The sequence below is a fragment of the Schistocerca serialis genome, chromosome 7 (genome assembly GCF_023864345.2).
Source record: "Schistocerca serialis cubense isolate TAMUIC-IGC-003099 chromosome 7, iqSchSeri2.2, whole genome shotgun sequence".
NCBI lineage: Eukaryota > Metazoa > Arthropoda > Insecta > Orthoptera > Acrididae > Schistocerca > Schistocerca serialis.
Genome location: NC_064644.1, coordinates 384,613,817 through 384,633,243, shown reverse-complemented (window position 1 = coordinate 384,633,243; position 19,427 = coordinate 384,613,817).

Here is a 19,427-nt window from a genome sequence, read left to right as displayed (position 1 = left end):
TAACGCCAAAAGCTACTGACAAACGTTCTTTGTTGAGCAACCTGTTTCGGTCCATAGACCATCTTCAGGATCATAAAAGCAGCTACAACATCATACTATGCGATTAAATCAAAGACGTCACATAATAAAACTCCATAAATTTGTCATTGTTGCTAAATGGCAAAGAACTACTTGTCAATCATAAAAATGTGCAAAACAGGGTTCTCGTTCAAAGCAACGTATTGATTCTCGTTATATAAATATCAAGTACTAACATCACGAACAGAATTATTCTATATGCTGTTTTGCAGATTTTTATTGCGGACGACGTTAAGTTTTTCCTATTCCACAACAGTGACAAATTCATGTGGTTTACTCTTCGACGTCTTTGATTTTGTCATCACACACGATGCTGTAAATGTTTTGCTTAAGCCGATTATGGTGTGTGGACCGAAACTGCTTTTCAATAAGAAAATTTTATTAGCAGCTCTATCCGGTGAATCACGACTTTCTTATAATATACAAGTGCTGTGGGTCACCACCTTCCAATAGTATATTCTTTGAGGGGATTGGTACAGAAGCGTGAATCAGTGATCATGATGAAGTCGTAGCAACAGTGGGTACATGGTACGAAGAACTAGCAAAGTAAGCAGTCACCTGAGCCTACCTTGAAAGGAGGAAGACAGTTGTAATATACGCAGAGGTTGGATGTGGAGAAGATGGCGTAAATCGCAAACTGTTGGATGAGTGGGAACAGCCGATAATTCTGAAACTAACTAATAAATAATAGGAACACCATTCACGAAATTCATGTGCTCCAGGATGAATACGACAGTGTGGTACGAGCAATATCGCTTGAATTACAAGCACACTACAAAAATTACGTGAGTTACGATAGCACTACTACATGAACTTTATTAGATAACGTTTTAAGTACAAGTGAATTCACAAAACAATAATTATAGTTAAGGCTGAGGGAGGCCACTATAGTCACTGATGATCGAGTAGTGCTAACTAACACACATCCTAAATTATAGTATATCCTGTTTACAGCTTGGTCCGGGAGGCGAATTCCAAGTGGGAGATGGCCATGAGAAAAAAGTGAATAACCAACGAAAGGATAACGTTCTGTGAATCGAAGCATGGAGTTTCAGAAGGGACGCTAGAAAACTAGAAGAGGGAAATGCTAAGGTTCAGTCTAAACATAGTGGGTTCCGTGAAGTGGAATGGATGAAAGACAAGGATTTCTATTTAGAAGAATACAGGGCAATATCGAGAGATGCGGAAAATGGTATAACGGGAGTAGAATTCCTCATGAATATGAAGGTAAGACAGAGAGTGAGCTATTGTCAACAATTCAGTAATACGGTTTTTCTCATCATAATCGGCAGCAAACCACGACCGACCACGATAGTTCAGGTATACATGCCGACGTCGCACGTCGAAGACGAAGAGACAGAGAAAGTATATGAGGATAGTGAATGGGTCATTCAACACGTAAAGGGAGATGAAAATGAAATAGTCATGGGGGACTGGAATGCAGTTGTAGGGGAAGGAGTGGAATAAAGGATTACTGGAGAATATGCGCTTGATAGTAGAAACGAGAGAGGAGAAAGTCTAAGCGTGTTCTGCAATAAATATCCGTTAGTAATAGGGAAAATTCTGTCCAAGAATTGCGGGAAAATTTCAGTTAGATTACATCGTGCTCAGGCAGAGATTCCGCAATCGGATATTGGATTGAAGGCGTACCCAGTAGCAGCTATAGACTCAGATCACAATGTAGTAATTATGAAGAGCAGGCGGCAGTTTAAGAGACTAGTCAGGAAGAATCAGTGTGAAAAGAAATGGGATTATGTAGTGTGAAGAAACAAAAATTTACGTTTTATGTTCTCTGATGCTTTGGATACTGCGATAATGAGTACCTCTTTAGGCAGTACAGTTGAAGAGGTATGGACAGCTCTAAAGAGGGCCGTCACAGAAGTTGAAAGGGAAAACATAGGTACAAGAAAGACAACTGCGAAGAAACCATGTGTAATAGATGAAGTACTTCAGCTGATCGGTGAATAAAGGAAGTACACAAATGCTCAGGGAAATTCAGTACAAGTGACTTAGATACGAAATAAACAGATGGTGTAGGAAAGCTAAAACAAAATGGCTGCGTGAAAAATGTGAAGAAATCGAATAGGATATGATTATCGGAAGGATTGATTCAGAATGTGGGAAAGTCATAACCACTCTCGTTGAAATTAAAAGCAAGGTCGATAATATTAAGAATTCAATGGGAATTCTACTGTTAAATGCAAAGGAGAGAGCGAATTCAGGTGAAAAGAGTATGCTGAAGGTATTTACGGTGAGGAAGACTTATCGGATAATGTGATAGAAGAAGAAACGGGAGTCGATTTGGAAGAGATAGGGGATCCAGTTTTCGAATTATAATTTAAAAGAGATTTGGAAGTCCTAAGATCTAATAAGACAGAAGAAATAGATAACACTCCATTGGAATTTCTAAAATCTCTGGAACAAGTAGCAACAAAACGACTATTGACGTTTGTGTGTAGAATGTGTGAGATGGGCATATAACATCGGATTTACAGAAAAAGTCATCCACACCGTTCCGAAGACAAGAGCTGACATGTGGGAGAGTTATCGCACAATCAGCTTAGCAACTGATGCATCCCAGTGGCTGACAGCAATAATATACAGAAGAATGCAAATGAAAATTTGGCTTTAGGAAAGGTAAAGACACCGTGTAAAATGGTGCAAGATGTTCGAAATTCTGAGAAATTTAGGGCAAGCTCTACGGAAAGACGGGTAATATGCAATATGTACAAGAACGAAGAGGGAGAAATAAGACTGGAATACCAAGGACGAAGTGCTCGGATTGAAAAAGGTGTAAGAGAAGAATGTATTTTTCCCCCCTACTCTTCAATATATACATCGAAGAAGCAATCAGGGAAATGAAAGAAAGATTTTATAGTGGGATTAAAATTCAGGGAAACTGGGTATCAATGACAAGATTCACTGACGACATTTCTGTCCTTAGTGAAAGTGAATAAGGACTGCAGGATGTGTTGAATGGTGCATCACTAACCGCCGTCTGCTTCACGTCTGCAGTGCAACGAGCTACCTTAATTTAAGTGTAAACTGTATTTTTCTTACTTGTCACTTCTTCTTCCGTGTGTTTTTGCTTTTAGGAAGCTTTAATTGTCGAGTGTTATTAATAGTGTTCCATAGATTTCGTGTTTGTTTTGAATACAGTCAGAGAGAGTCCATTTAGTCAGCCATAGTGCCAGTAGTATGAATGTCGTCGTAACTGCCGTCTGCTTCACGTCTGCTGTGCAGCGAGCTACCTTAATTTAAGTATTAACTGTATTTTTCTTACTTGTCACTTCTTCTTCCGTGTGTTTTTGCTTTTAGGAAGCTTTAATTATCGAGTGCTATTAATAGTGTTCCATAGATTTCGTGTTTGTTTTGAATACAGTCGGAGAGAGTCCCTTTAGTCAACCATAGTTCCAGTAGTGCTAGTGTTTGTTTTCAATACGGTCCAGAGACAGGTAGTGCTATTTTCATTGTTTTCTACAAGAAGTGGCTAGCAATCACAGTTTAGTCAATAATTAGCCGCCTTCAGTGAATTAGCAGTCTAGTTTAAAGTTGATTAACTCTCTTGAGTAAATTGATTCCTTAGGATGGATAGGATGTGTGACTGCTGTGTAAGGACGCAGGAGGAGCTGGCCACTGTACACAACAGGTGTTACATGCTTCACCCACTGTCCCTGCTGTCCAGACATCTTCGCGGGCACCAGGCGCGGTTGGGCCACCCTCTCCCCAAGGGGAGTGGCGAGTTCAGCGGCGTTCGCGGCGCACGAGGCGGAGGGTCAATGTGGAGGCTGGCCGTGTGGCATCGCCCGCTCTGCCTGTGAGTGAACATGTGGCTGCTCCTTCAGCAAGGTCCGAGCAGGCCCACGGGGGGAGGGGTTTATTAGTTATTGGGAGCTCCAACGTTAGGCGGGTGATGGAGCCCCTCAGGGAAATAGCGGAAAGGTCGGGGAAGAAGGCCAGTGTTCACTCTGTCTGCTTGCCGAGGGGTCTCATCCGAGTTGTGTCCGCCCCGGTAGCTGAGTGGTCAGCGTGACAGACTGTCAATCCTAAGGGCCCGGGTTCGATTCCCGGCTGGGTCGGAAATTTTCTCCGCTCAGGGACTGGGTGTTGTGTTGTCCTAATCATCATCATTTCATCACCATCGACGCGCAGGTCGCCGAAGTGGCGTCAAATCGAAAGACCTGCACCAGGCGAACGGTCTACCCTACGGGAGGCCCTAGCCACACGACATTTCCATTTATATCCGAGTTGTGGAGGAGGCCCTACCGGCGGCGATAGAGAATACTGGGTGCACCCGACTGCAAATTGTTGCCGTCTGGGTTCAGAGGTCATCCTCAGTTCGTACAGGCGGTTGGCGGACTTGGTGAAGACGGAAAGCCTCGCTCGCGGGGTGGAATCAGAGCTAACTATTTGTAGTATCGTTCCCAGAACCGATCGCGGTCCTCTGGTTTGGAGCCGAGTAGAAGGCTTAAACCAGAGGCTTAGACGATTCTGCGGAGATCTGGGGTGCAAATTTCTCGACCTCCGCTATCTGGTGGAGAAATGTAGGGTCCCCCTGAATAGGTCAGGCGTGCACTACACGCCGGAAGCGGCTACAAGGGTAGCGGAGTACGTGTGAAGTGCACATGGGGGTTTTTTAGGCTAGAGAATTCCCTCCCTAGGCCCGACAAGATGCCTCCTGAGACGCGGCAAGGTAGGAGTAGGCAAAATGCTACAGGGAATAACAATATTAATGTGATAATAGTAAACTGCAGGAGCGTCTATAGAAAGGTCCCAGAACTGCTCTCATTAATGAACGGTCACAACGCCCATGTTGTACTGGGGACAGAAAGTTGGCTGAAACCAGACGTAAACAGTAATGAAATCCTAAACTCAGATTGGAACGTACACCGCAGAGACAGGCTGGATAAGAAGTGCAATAGTATCGAAGTAAATTGACGGAGATCCTAAATGTGAAATGATTTGGGTGAAGGTCACGGTTAAAGCAGGCTCAGACATGGTAATTGGATGTTTCTATAGGCCCCCTGGTTCAGCAGCTGTTGTGGCTGAGCACCTGAAGGATAATTTGGAAAATATTTCGAGTAGATTTCCCCACCATGTTATAGTTCTGGGTGGTGATTTTAATTTGCCGGATGTAGACTGGGAAACTCAAACGTTCATAATGGGGGGCAGGGACGAAGAATCCAGTGAAATTTTTTTAAGTGCTTTATCTGAAAACTACCTTGAGCACTTAAACAGAGAACCGACTCGTGGCGATAACATATTAGACCTTCTGGTGACAAACAGACCCGAACTATTTTAAACAGTTAACGCAGAACACGGAATCAGCGATCATAAAGCGGTTACGGCATCGATGATTTCAGCCGTAAATAGAAATACACTCCTGGAAATTGAAATAAGAACACCGTGAATTCATTGTCCCAGGAAGGGAAAACTTTATTGACACATTCCTGGGGTCAGATACATCACATGATCACACTGACAGAACCACGGGCACATAGACACAGGCAACAGAGCATGCACAATGTCGGCACTAGTACAGTGTATATCCACCTTTCGCAACAATGCAGGCTGCTATTCTCCCATGGAGACGATCGTAGAGATGCTGGATGTAGTCCTGTGGAACGGCTTGCCATGCCATTTCCACCTGGCGCCTCAGTTGGACCAGCGTTCGTGCTGGATGTGCAGACCGCGTGAGACGACGCTTCATCCAGTCCCAAACATGCTCAATGGGGTACAGATCCGGAGATCTTGCTCGCCAGGGTAGTTGACTTACACCTTCTAGAGCACGTTGGGTGGCACGGGATACATGCGGACGTGCATTGTGCTGTTGGAACAGCACGTTCCCTTGCCGGTCTAGGAATGGTAGAACGATGGGTTCGATGACGGTTTGGATGTACCGTGCACTATTCAGTGTCCCCTCGACGATCACCAGTGGTGTACGGCCAGTGTAGGAGATCGCTCCCCACACCATGATGCCGGGTGTTGGTCCTGTGTGCCTCGGTCGTATGCAGTCCTGATTGTGGCGCTCACCTGCACGGCGCCAAACACGCATACGACCATCATTGGCACCAAGGCAGAAGCGACTCTCATCGCTGAACACGACACGTCTCCATTCGTCCCTCCATTCACGCCTGTCGCGACACCACTGGAGGCGGGCTGCACGATGTTGGGGCGTGAGCGGAAGACGGCCTAACGGTGTGCGGGACCGTAGCCCAGCTTCATGGAGACGGTTGCGAATGTTCCTCGCCGATATCCCAGGAGCAACAGTGTCCCTAATTTGCTGGGAAGTGGCGGTGCGGTCCCCTACGGCACTGCGTAGGATCCTACGGTCTTGGCGTGCATCCGTGCGTCGCTGCGGTCCGGTCCCAGGTCGACGGGCACGTGCACCTTCCGCCGACCACTGGCGACAACATCGATGTACTGTGGAGACCTCACGCCCCACGTGTTGAGCAATTCGGCGGTACGTCCACCCGGCCTCCCGCATGCCCACTATACGCCCTCGCTCAAAGTCCGTCAACTGCACATACGGTTCACGTCCACGCTGTCGCGGCATGCTACCAGTGTTAAAGACTGCGATGGAGCTCCGTATGCCACGGCAAACTGGCTGACACTGACGGCGGCGGTGCACAAATGCTGCGCAGCTAGCGCCATTCGACGGCCAACACCGCGGTTCCTGGTGTGTCCGCTGTGCCGTACGTGTGATCATTGCTTGTACAGCCCTCTCACAGTGTCCGGAGCAAGTATGGTGGGTCTGACACACCGGTGTCAATGTGTTCTTTTTTCCATTTCCAGGAGTGTATTAAAAAAGGTGGGAAGATTTTTCTGTTTAGCAAAAGTGACAAAAAGCAGATTACAGAGTACCTGACGGCTCAACACAAAAGTTTTGTCTCAAGTACAGATAGTGTTGAGGATCAGTGGACAAAGTTGAAAACCATCGTATAATATGCGTTAGATGAGTATGTGCCAAGCAAGATCGTAAGAGATGGAAAAGAGCCATCGTGGTACAACAACCGAGTTAGAAAACTGCTGCGGGAGCAAAGGGAACTTCACAGCAAACATAAACATAGCCAAAGCCTAGCAGACAAACAAAAATTACGCGAAGCGAAGTGTAGTGTGAGGAGGGCTATGCGAGAGGCTTTCACTGAATTCGAAAGTAAAGTTCTATGTACTGGCTTGGCAGAAAATCCTAAGAAATTTTGGTCTTATGCCAAAGCGGTAGGTGGATCAAAACAAAATGTTCAGACACTCTGTGACCAAAATGGTACTGAAACAGAGGATGACAGACTAAAGGCCGAAATACTAAATGTCTTTTTCCAGAGCTGTTTCACAGAGAAAGACTGCACTGTAGTTCCTTCTCTAGATTGTCGCACAGATGACAAAATGGTAGATATCGAAATAGACGACAGAGGGATAGAGAAACAATTAAAATCGCTCAAAAGAGGAAAGGCCGCTGGACCTGATGGGATACCAGTTCGATTTTACACAGAGTACGCGAAGGAACTTGCCCCCCTTCTTGCAGCGGTGCACCGTAGGTCTCTAGAAGAGCGTAGCGTTCCAAAGGATTGGAAAAGGGCACATGTCATCCACGTTTTCAAGAAAGGACGTCGAACAGATGTGCAGAACTATAGACCTATATCTCTAACGTCGATCAGTTGTAGAATTTTGGAACACGTATTATGTTCGAGTATAATGACTTTTCAGGACACTAGAAATCTACTCTGTAAGAATCAGCATGGATTTCGAAAAAGACGGTCGTGTGAAACCCAGCTCGCGCTATTCGTCCACGAGACTCAGAGGGCCATAGACACGGGTTCTCAGGTAGATGCCGTGTTTCTTGACTTACGCAAGGCGTTCGATACAGTTCCCCACAGTCGTTTAATGAACAAAGTAAGAGCATATGGACTATCAGACCAATTGTGTGATTGGATGGAGGAGTTCCTAGATAACAGAACGCAGCATGACATTCTCAATGGAGAGAAGTCTTCCGAAGTAAGAGTGATTTCAGGTGTGCCGCAGGGGAGTGTCATAGGACCGTTGCTATTCACAATATACATAAATGTCCTGGTGGATGACATCGGAAGTTCACTGAGGCTTTTTGTAGATGATGCTGTGGTGTATCGAGAGGTTGTAACAATGGGAAATTGTACTGAAATGCAGGAGGATCTGCAGCGAATTGACGCATGGTGCAGGGAATGGCAATTGAACCTCAATGTAGACAAGTGTAATGTGCTGCGAATATATAGAAAGATAAATCCCTTATCATTTAGCTACAAAATAGCAGGTCGGCAACTGGAAGCAGTTAATTCCATAAATTATCTGAGAGTACGCATTAGGAGTGATTTAAAATGGAATGATCATATAAAGTTGATCGTCGGTAAAGCAGATACCAGACTGAGATTCATTGGGAGAATCCTAGGGAAATGCAATCCGAAAACAAAGTAAGTTGGTTACAGTACGCTTGTTCGCCCACTGCTTGAATACTGCTCAGCAGTGTGGGATCCGTACCAGATAGGGTTGATAGAAGAGATAGAGAAGATCCAACGGAGAGCAGCGCGCTTCGTTACAGGATCATTTAGTAATCGCGAAAGCGTTACGGAGATGATACATAAACTCCAGTGGAAGACTCTGCAGGAGAGACGCTCAGTAGCTCGGTACGGGCTTTTGTTTAAAGTTTCGAGAACATACCTTCACCGAAGAGTCAAGCAGTATATTGCTCCCTCCTACGTATATCTCGCGAAGAGACCATGAGGATAAAATCAGAGAGATTAGAGCCCACGCAGAAGCATACCGACAATCCTTCTTTCCACGAACAATACGAGACTGGAATAGAAGGGAGAACCGATAGAGGTACTCAGGGTACCCTCCGCCACACACCGTCAGGTGGCTTGCGGAGTATGGATGTATATGTAGATGTAGAATGGAATGAACGGTCTAAAGATTACAGAGTATGGATTGAGAGAAAGTCAAAGTAAGACGAAAGGAATGTTAAGTATCAGAAATGAGAACAGGCAGAAACTTAACATTACACTCGGTATCACGAATTAGATGAAGTGAAGGAATTCTGCTACCTAGGTAGCCAAATAACCTAAGACGAACGGAGCTAGGTGATTAGCACTGGCGAAAAAAGCATTCCTGGCCAACAGAAGTCTACTAGTATCAGACAAACTTGAGGAAGAAATTTCTGAGAATGTACATTTCGAGCACATCACGGTAAGGTAGTGAGACGTGGAAACCAGAACAGTAGCGATTCGAAGCCTCTGAGATTTGGTACTACAGACCAAAGTTGAAAATTGTGTTGACTGATAAGATAGAAGTCAGGAGGGTCTCAGCGAGAGAGGAACATGTGGTAAAGACCGACAAGAAGAAGGGACAGAATGATAGGACATCTGTTAAGGCATCAGGGTTAAATTCCATGGTACTAGAGGAAACTGTAGATAGTAAAAACTGTGGAGGAAGAATGAGACTGGAACACATCCTGGAAATAATTGTGGACGTAGGGTGCCATTTTCACTCCGCTGTGCAAAGGTTGACATAGGAGAGCAATTTGTCGGGCAGCATCAATCCGGTTAAAAGACTGATGACTTAAAAGACAAAAAGAGGAAACTATAGTTTTGACATCTTAGTTACTCTTAATGTTACGAAAGAAGATGCTTCCACTACAGTTTTATCAGTATTGCTTGACTTACAAATAGAAGTTTGTTGATTTCCGAAGGTACGTAATCTGTTTTCGTAAAATTCCATGGGTTTACTTTTATGAGCTAGATGTTTAGTTCCCAAATGTCGAACTAATTTTCATGGCTTAATGCATTTTTCGAAACAAACTTTAAAGTAAACAACGCTCTGTGGCTTTTCACCCACTGAAGATAACCATAATTTAAATAGCGGTCATTGTAAAACCTTGTCTGTTCTCTGGATGTAGATGGCTTGCTTCCTTTTTTCATAAATTTATCTACTTCGCATAAGAAATGAAAAGAAATTACAATTCAATTTCATGGGTGACCGCACACAAAAACAAAATCACAAAAGGCTTACTTCCCATTCTAAAAAAGTGTGTTGGCCAAGTGCAAGCACCTCTTTTTTCTCTTTTATGCTAGTGACAGCGTGACCTGTTCAAACGTTTTCATATGCATGTCCAGACACGCTGTCACAGCGAGTATTGTGGTTGAAGACCATTTTACATTGTCGACTTGAAACTTGTAAATCGGTCATGTATGCACACGTCATACTTGCATTTTCATTGACATAAACGCAGCAACGTAAAATAGTAGGACTGTTATTAGATTTTGAATACTGTCGGTATTGTGTTAATGTATAAAATTAGTGCCACATGAGTGTATAATATTAAATATTTTCTTACATTTATACACTCCTGGAAATGGAAAAAAGAACACATTGACACCGGTGTGTCAGACCCACCATACTTGCTCCGGACTCTGCGAGAGGGCTGTACAAGCAATGATCACACGCACGGCACAGCGGACACACCAGGAACCGCGGTGTTGGCCGTCGAATGGCGCTAGCTGCGCAGCATTTGTGCACCGCCGCCGTCAGTGTCAGCCAGTTTGCCGTGGCATACGGAGCTCCATCGCAGTCTTTAACACTGGTAGCATGCCGCGACAGCGTGGACGTGAACCGTATGTGCAGTTGACGGACTTTGAGCGAGGGCGTATAGTGGGCATGCGGGAGGCCGGGTGGACGTACCGCCGAATTGCTCAACACGTGGGGCGTGAGGTCTCCACAGTACATCGATGTTGTCGCCAGTGGTCGGCGGAAGGTGCACGTGCCCGTCGACCTGGGGCCGGACCGCAGCGACGCACGGATGCACGCCAAGACCGTAGGATCCTACGCAGTGCCGTAGGGGACCGCACCGCCACTTCCCAGCAAATTAGGGACACTGTTGCTCCTGGGGTATCGGCGAGGAACATTCGCAACCGTCTCCATGAAGCTGGGCTACGGTCCCGCACACCGTTAGGCCGTCTTCCGCTCACGCCCCAACATCGTGCAGCCCGCCTCCAGTGGTGTCGCGACAGGCGTGAATGGAGGGACGAATGGAGACGTGTCGTGTTCAGCGATGAGAGTCGCTTCTGCCTTGGTGCCAATGATGGTCGTATGCGTGTTTGGCGCCGTGCAGGTGAGCGCCACAATCAGGACTGCATACGACGGAGGCACACAGGGCCAAAACCCGGCATCATGGTGTGGGGAGCGATCTCCTACACTGGCCGTACACCACTGGTGATCGTCGAGGGGACACAGAATAGTGCACGGTACATCCAAACCGTCATCGAACCCATCGTTCTACCATTCCTAGACCGGCAAGGGAACTTGCTGTCCCAACAGGACAATGCACGTCCGCATGTATCCCGTGCCACCCAACGTGCTCTAGAAGGTGTAAGTCAACTACCCTGGCCAGCAAGATCTCCGGATCTGTCCCCCATTGAGCATGTTTGGGACTGGATGAAGCGTCATCTCACGCGGTCGGCACGTCCAGCACGAACGCTGGTCCAACTGAGGCGCCAGGTGGAAATGGCATGGCAAGCCGTTCCACAGGACTACATCCAGCATCTCTACGATCGTCTCCATGGGAGAATAGCAGCCTGCATTGCTGCGAAAGGTGGATATACACTGTACTAGTGCCGACATTGTGCATGCTCTGTTGCCTGTGTCTATGTGCCTGTGGTTCTGTCAGTGTGATCATGTGATGTATCTGACCCCAGGAATGTGTCAATAAAGTTTCCCCTTCCTGGGACAATGAATTCACGGTGTTCTTATTTCAATTTCCAGGAGTGTAATTACGGTCAAAATTCAGTTACTAGTTGCACAGCTTCTTGTTGTTATTCATTTTGGCGGGGGACCGGGGTCGCGAAATATCAACTTTATTGACATTTACTACATGAAGCTGACGCGGAGCTAAGAACGTTAAGAATCATTGCTTCAGACGATCGAATACTGGCTAGCTCGTCAGTTTAAAATCCCGGTGGACTGTCAACATTTATTGCACCCGCAGAATGGATCAGGATCTTTTAATTTTTGCAGCATGGGAAAGCCAGAGCCGTGAGAGACACCTAGGCGAAGTACGGCAGCAAGTCATTGAAGTTGGTGCACTTTATGTGTATTCTGAAATACCCACTAGAAGAGCACGAAAGTACACCCCTTAAGAATAGGCCGTATTAATTAGTATTTCTGTATTCAGTATGTTTAATTTATCAGAAGCGTGAAGGACATATGTGTATAGTATAGAGTTACGCCGTCTGTCCAAACAGATTCGAGGCAGGATTAATAAAAAAAAAAGTGAGTAGTAGAGATAATTATTTTAATGCTTAGATGCTCCCTCCCCCCACGCACATATATTCATTTAAGAGCAATGACCAGAACATACATAGAACCATGTGAAACTGTCAGGAAAGTCCTTTTTTCACATGTGCTTCAGTGATCGATATGTCACACCTCAAAGTGAGTATCTGCACTTCGTCGTTTCTTGATAGGTTCGTGTTGATAACACCAAATCTCGTCGCCTGTAATGATATTTACAGAAAGAAACTGTCCACAATTTGCATTTCAATCGAGTCGCTGCGGGTATCGACCTGTAGTTGCTTCTGTTCGGGAGCAAAGGAGTGTGAAACAAACTAACTGTTGCTTGCTTTTCCGTTTTTTTTTCCTTTCACTTGTTTCATATTTAGGTTGATGGAACCTTGTATGTTTGGGTGTGGGTACCTTATTTTTAATATAAAAACTTCGGAGAGAAACGCGACTTACGATCACTTACTGGATTGTTTGTCTGTTAGGTAAACAGTGTAAACAGTGAGTGGTTAGTCATTTAACATTTAACAGTCCTTTTCTCCCATTATTTTGTATGAACGATAAGAATATGAAGGCTTTCCGTGGGTGTTCCAGATGGGGCAAAACTGCGTGGTTTTCAAATATCGAATTAGGCGCATTACTGTAAATATTTTTTCCGCTATACTACAGAAAAACTTCCGTCAACTGTTCTTAAAACTGTAACCAATACATGACAATGAAAATCTCATTTATTATTTCAGAACGCCCAGTGGAGATGCCTTCTTAAAAAGGTGAAATGCGTCTGGATGCGCAAATAAAATAAAAAAAAAAATATTTGCAGCATGCAATAGGCTTTTTGTTGTAAACTACTGAAACTTCGGTTGTCAATGTAAAGTCATTTTAAGAAAGAACTGCAGGCAGAAAGTATCTTAATGTAGCGTTCACATCCTCCGTTACTGTTTTTAAGACTTTGCAACACATTGCATCATGTAACTGCAGTAGGAGTCTATACGTGCTGAAGGTTGTTAGTGATAAACCGCAGATTTTGAAATCGATGCTTAATCTTTCATACTCGGCACACTCCTTCTATCCACTGCAAGAATACTTGAAGTAAAATTAAATTTTATGGAGAGAGAATTCTTTGAAATGATGGACCAGTTCGCAATATCTGTGCGACTGCATTTTTTTTTTCTATAAATCATTAAGTTACGTTATACGGATGTCGTTTGGTCTCTACTACAGATCTCTGGACGATACTTATCCCATTGCTTTCCCATTATTAAGATTTGGTAATAGTAGTATAATTTCATAGCAGTATTCATAGTACATGATTATTATTATTTTCAGCGTTACTCTCGTCCTGGTACTTTGTAGTTTTTGTTATTCTATTATTCTATTTAAGTTTCTTCCAATAAAATACGTCAATGTTATATTTTGCATCATAACAGCACTGACATAGACGTCGAGATGAAAATTACTTACATAAATGAACTTAGTTTTCTACCAGAAATATATTTTCATCAGATATGTTTTTGGAGGAAAAAAACCGAAGATATAAACATTGCATTACGGATTACAGTACCACTGCGTGGCATTTATGGCTGCAAAAAATCAATGGTTAAAATGTGAGGTGGAAGTCGTGTCGGCTATGCCTCGTTGTTTCCCTTCGATCCGCTGGAAGGTGGCGATTGCGAAGAGGGAGCGTTGACGTAGCCGTGACGTAGCTACAGTCCTGGTCTGTTCCCACGGACGACGAACGCTCCGTCGTGCGGTGCATCAGCCACTATATTTCTCGCCACAATAGGGACATTGCTCTACTGCACAGTATTTGATGTGTTGGACATCTGCCAACGCTTAACATATTCATACTGCTACTCACGTGAACTCAATGAGTAGTATACAGAATTTGTCTCATTTGTCGAATTAAGGTAACACAAAGTGAGTGCTGACAGTCTTGCAGTGTGTTTCGATATGACAAATCATTGGCAATCTCCAGCAATACACTGACATTATTGTTGAGATCATCAGTCCGAAGACTGGTTGGATGAAGCCTTCAGTGCTGCTGTTTCCTGTGCGAGCCCCTTCCCTACGAATAACTACTCAGATCTACATCTATTTGAACGTGCTTGCTGCAGTCGTTTCTTCGCCTCACTCTACGATGTTTACTCCGCACACTTTTCTCCAATACTAATCTCACGATTTCTTGATTTTAGTCAAGTTACGATACAAATTTCTTTTCTCCCGAATTACATTCATTCATTATTTCCCCATTAAAAACACTATGTAGCCGTCTAAAATTGAGCATTCTTCCGAAGCAAAACGTTGCATTTCTGTGCAACGCTACAATAAAAACATTTAAATAGATATTCGTTGTTAACTGATTTCTCTTCTTCAGAAACGCTTCCTTGTCTTTGTCAGTCTACTTTTTATATCTTCTCTACCTCGGCCATGATCAGTTCTTCTGCTGCCCAAATATCAAAACTCGTATACTACATTTAGTACCTGGTTTCCTAAACTAATTCCCTCAATTTCACCCCTTCAATTCGAGTACGTTCCGTAGTTTTTATTTTGCTTTTGTTGATGTTTCCTCACATGCACCATTCAAGACTGAATTCCATTCAACTGCTCTTTTAAGTCCCTTACTGTCTCTGGGAGAATTACAATATCATTGGTAAACCTCAAGGTTTGCATTTCTTCTCTCTGTACTTTAATTCCTTTTTCCAAATTTTTCTTTGGTTACCTTTAGTGCTTGAATTATGTACAGCCTGAATAACACCAGGGATAGACTACAACCTTCTCAGTCACCGGTCTTCTTTTTATGTGCTTTGATTCTTGTAACTGCCGTCTGGTTTCTACACAAGTTGTATATAATCGTCATCTCCTTGTAGTTTACGCTTCCTACTATCAAAATTTCAAAAGGTGAATTCTAGTCACTATTTTCAAAAGCTCTTTCTAAGTCTACAAATGTCATAAACGTGGGATTACATTCCTTAGACCAATCTTCTAAGACAAGTCATGGGATTGGTATTGCCTCCCGTGTTCCTCAATTCCTCCGGAACCCAAACTAATCTTCCCCTAGGTCGTCTTCATTCCTTTCATCTGTAAATAATTTACTTTAGTATTTTGCCACAATGATTTATTACACTGACATTGCAATAAATTTCACACCAGTCAGCACCTGCTATCTCGCACACCTTGCACATCATGTGGAACAGTTTTTTCGTGGCTAACCTTCCCATAAATACCAGTACTTCCGTTGGAACGCCGTCTGCTTTTACCTTGTTTAGACTTTTTGGGACAACCAAAGCTGTTCTGCAGCACGCTCATGGTAAACAAAACCGCCACAGTTGTAGAGTATTTTATTGTATCTTACATGATACATGTCCCTATACAGTACCATGGTTTCGGGGTCTTATCTCCATCATCTGGTGTATCTGAAACCTTATATACCAAACATTTCTTATTAAGTTTTACATTTGACTAATGTATGACGTTAAGATTCGTAAAATAGGTCCCAACATGCTGCTAGGCATCAGAGACCATAAATATTTATTTTTGGCCCATCCACAACTGTTCTGCAACATGTTAGTGGTAAAAAAAAAAAAAAATCAGCCACAGTTGTCAATTACTTTACTGAGCGAAATCTTGCACCACGGAAGTCACTACACACTACCACGGTTTCCGGGTACGTATCTAAATCTATGTTGTAAGTTAGTCTAATGTTGCACTAATATGAAATTTAATAAGAAATGTTTGGACTATAAGAGTTCAGATATACCTGAGGATGCTGCTAAGACCCAGAAACCGCTGTAGTGTATAGCGATTCTGTCGTGCATGATTTCGGTCTATACAGTCTGTTTTCAACAAATTGTCGTCAGAGCGCACATCTGCCACTGGAAATACCTTACAGTTTTAAATCTGGTCCCGAAATCTCTGTGTTATCACTGAGTAATTAATTTGAAATATTCTAGTGTTTCCAGGCCTCTTCCAGACTTTTTTCATAATTCAAATGTTAGCGAAGATCAAATTACGCTATGTGTAAAATTCTGCCGCGTGGATTAATATTTCATTCCCCTCCCCTAGCCCATGTTCTCTTCCTTTTCCTGCTATCGGATTCTAGTACCGCATCACAATTAAATTTTTCTTTTCCTTGATTATCTGAACAGTTTGGTCTCATCACACGTTCTGTCAACCCCTTCATAATCTGAGGAGCTAGTTGCCACATATACTTGTACTATTGTTACGGATGTTGGCTTCGCGTCTATGTTGGGAAATGTAATGCGGTCACTACGCAGTTCGTAGTATCTTATCGTCATTCCTGATTCCTTATTCATTGTTAGACCTCCTCCTCCATAGCCCTATTTGATCTCGTATTTACAACCCTATACTCGTATTGCTGGAAGTGCTATTCATCGTGTCAACGAACTTAATTCCTACTATATCAACCTATCTGTTTCCCTTTCTAATTTTGTAATCCTACCTGTCTGATTAACGGAGCTATCATTTCACACTCTGACCCGTAGAATGCAAGCATTCTTACGAGTAAATCCCGCGTGGAGATCCAGACGTAAGGTTGTGTTACTTCCAACATAATTTATCCGAGAGGGTGCCACCATTGTTTGACAATGCAGTAGAGATGCATGCCCTCTGGAAATGTAAGGCCATTGTTTCCCCTTGCTGTAGGTTGTTTGCAACAACAATACAGCAAAGCTACGTTACAAGACCAGGTCTGTCAGTCATCCAGAATGTTTCCCTTGCGGCTACTGAAAAGGCCGCTACCGCTCTTCAGGATCCACACGCTTTTCTGGCCTGTCCACGGATATCCTTCCGTTATCGTTGCACGTACGGTACTGCTATATGTATCGTTGAGGCACGCAAGGGACCCTACCTTAGCAATACGATATTGCAGTTGCTGTGTTATTCTGATTACGATGCAAAGTTCCTTTGGACAATCATGAATGTCCCAAGGAACAGGCACTGCGGTGACTACAGCCGTTATGAAATACATTAAATATATTCGCAGCTGCGAATGGGAACAACCGTCAGCTGTATAATGCAATGCCGACAAGAAAATGTGTGAAACTTCGTGGCAGATTAAAACTGTGTGCCCGACCGAGACTCGAACTCGGGACCTTTGCCCTTCGCGGGCAAGTGCTCTACCATCTGAGCTACCGAAGCACGACTCACGCCCGGTCCTCACAGCTTTACTTCTGCCAGTATCTCGTCTCCTACCTCCCAAACTTTACAGAAGCTCTCCTGCGAAACTTGCAGAACTAGCACTCCTGAAAGAAAGGATATTGCGGAGACATGGCTTAGCCACAGCCTGGAGAGCTTCTGTAATGTTTGGAAGGTAGGAGACGAGATACTGGCAGAAGTAGAGCTGTGAGGACCGGGCGTGAGTCGTGCTTCGGTAGCTCAGATGGTAGAGCACTTGCCCGCGAAAGGCAAAGGTCCCGAGTTCGAGTCTCGGTCGGGCACACAGTTTTAATCTGCCAGGAAGTTTCATATCAGCGCACACTCCGCTGCAGAGTGAAAATCTCATTCAGGAAAATGTGTGCTGGACAGGGACTCAAACCCGGATATCCCGTCTATCGCGAGCGGTCGCCTTACCATGCACGACTATCACCTATCCGCCCACGATTCGCGGCCAGACACGCGTGCACGTTCAAAGGAAATGTGCCTCGTAATCAGAATAACACAGGCCTTGCAATATCGTATTTCTCTGCCGATACCGGGCAAGCGACGTTCAAGTACAACGTCTGACCTGTAAGGGAACATACATAATGGACGTACGAGTACATGTCGTAGACGTATGGTTGACGACATGTGGAAATTTTGGTCTGGCCCTGAGTCCTGCACGGATAGCCAACTGGTATGGAAGCCGCTCGCTATAAAAGGGAAATCTTGGGTCGAGTGCCGTTTAATGTACTACCTTAGGGAGGTCCTGACTCGTACGGCTAGCAACACATTAGCGGATTTTAGTTCGACTAATAAGAGATGATATTGGCAACACAGCCTTCTTTCCCTTTCAGACTGTGATATCAGCTGTCTTTTTTCCTCGAGATTGTGTTAGTAACGTGTACTGAATGTTAACTACGAAAGTTGTGAATTTCAGTTCCAGAATTGACCCATAAGTGCTCTTTGCCCTAAGAGGTTCACCATTCATCGCTGCACAATCTGTCGTGAAAAGTGGCGGTAAACCTCAAGAACAGATCCTGTAGAGAAGGAATTTGTATTGTTACGTACTGTGCTGCACCAAAATTGCTATTGGTTCACTCTTCATTTTGAAAGTTTCAGTATCTTTTCTCGCACTCATAATTACATCCTTAGGTTATTAGTGGCAAGTGCTAATTAATCTGAACCACGAGTGACATGATTTAACGAAACAGCGCACACGTTTAGGTTCCCATACGTTTACACTTCTGCGGAGACAGTTACGACTTTGTACGCTCGCACCGGTAGTTGCAGTAAGACACCGAAAAAATTACTCCTCAACGAACGACTACAGGCCAAAGTTTCGTTCATTACAGAGACTCTGACTCACTCTGCATAGCAGCAACCACCATACAAAGTGGCTGGAGCTGGAAAACTGGGGAGATGTTTCTATTGCTTCGTGGCCACATTTTGAACTGCCCCCTCCTCCACTCACACCTCCCCAACCCAAAAAATGTAATGTTTTGGTGATGCATGGCCGTAGAGCAGCATATCTCCAACTGATTTACTTCGTAATTTCGTATAAAGAAGGACACTACATATCTTATCAAACCGTCCTTATCTTCGTCTTCCTTTAAACAACAAATGAGACTGATTTTTCCACACTAAACGGTTTTTGTCGCTCTTGTTTCTCCGAAAAGAAAGACGACTTTTGCGAAACTGTTTGACTACCTGGAGGGCTAGGCACTACCGAGTCAACAACAGAAACAGTAAAAAATGGCTCTGAGCAATATGGGACTTAACATCTAAGGTCATCAGACCCCTAGAACTTAGAACTACTTAAACCTAACTAACCTAAGGACATCACACACATCCATGCCCGAGGCAGGATTCGAACCTGCGACCGTAGCAGTCTC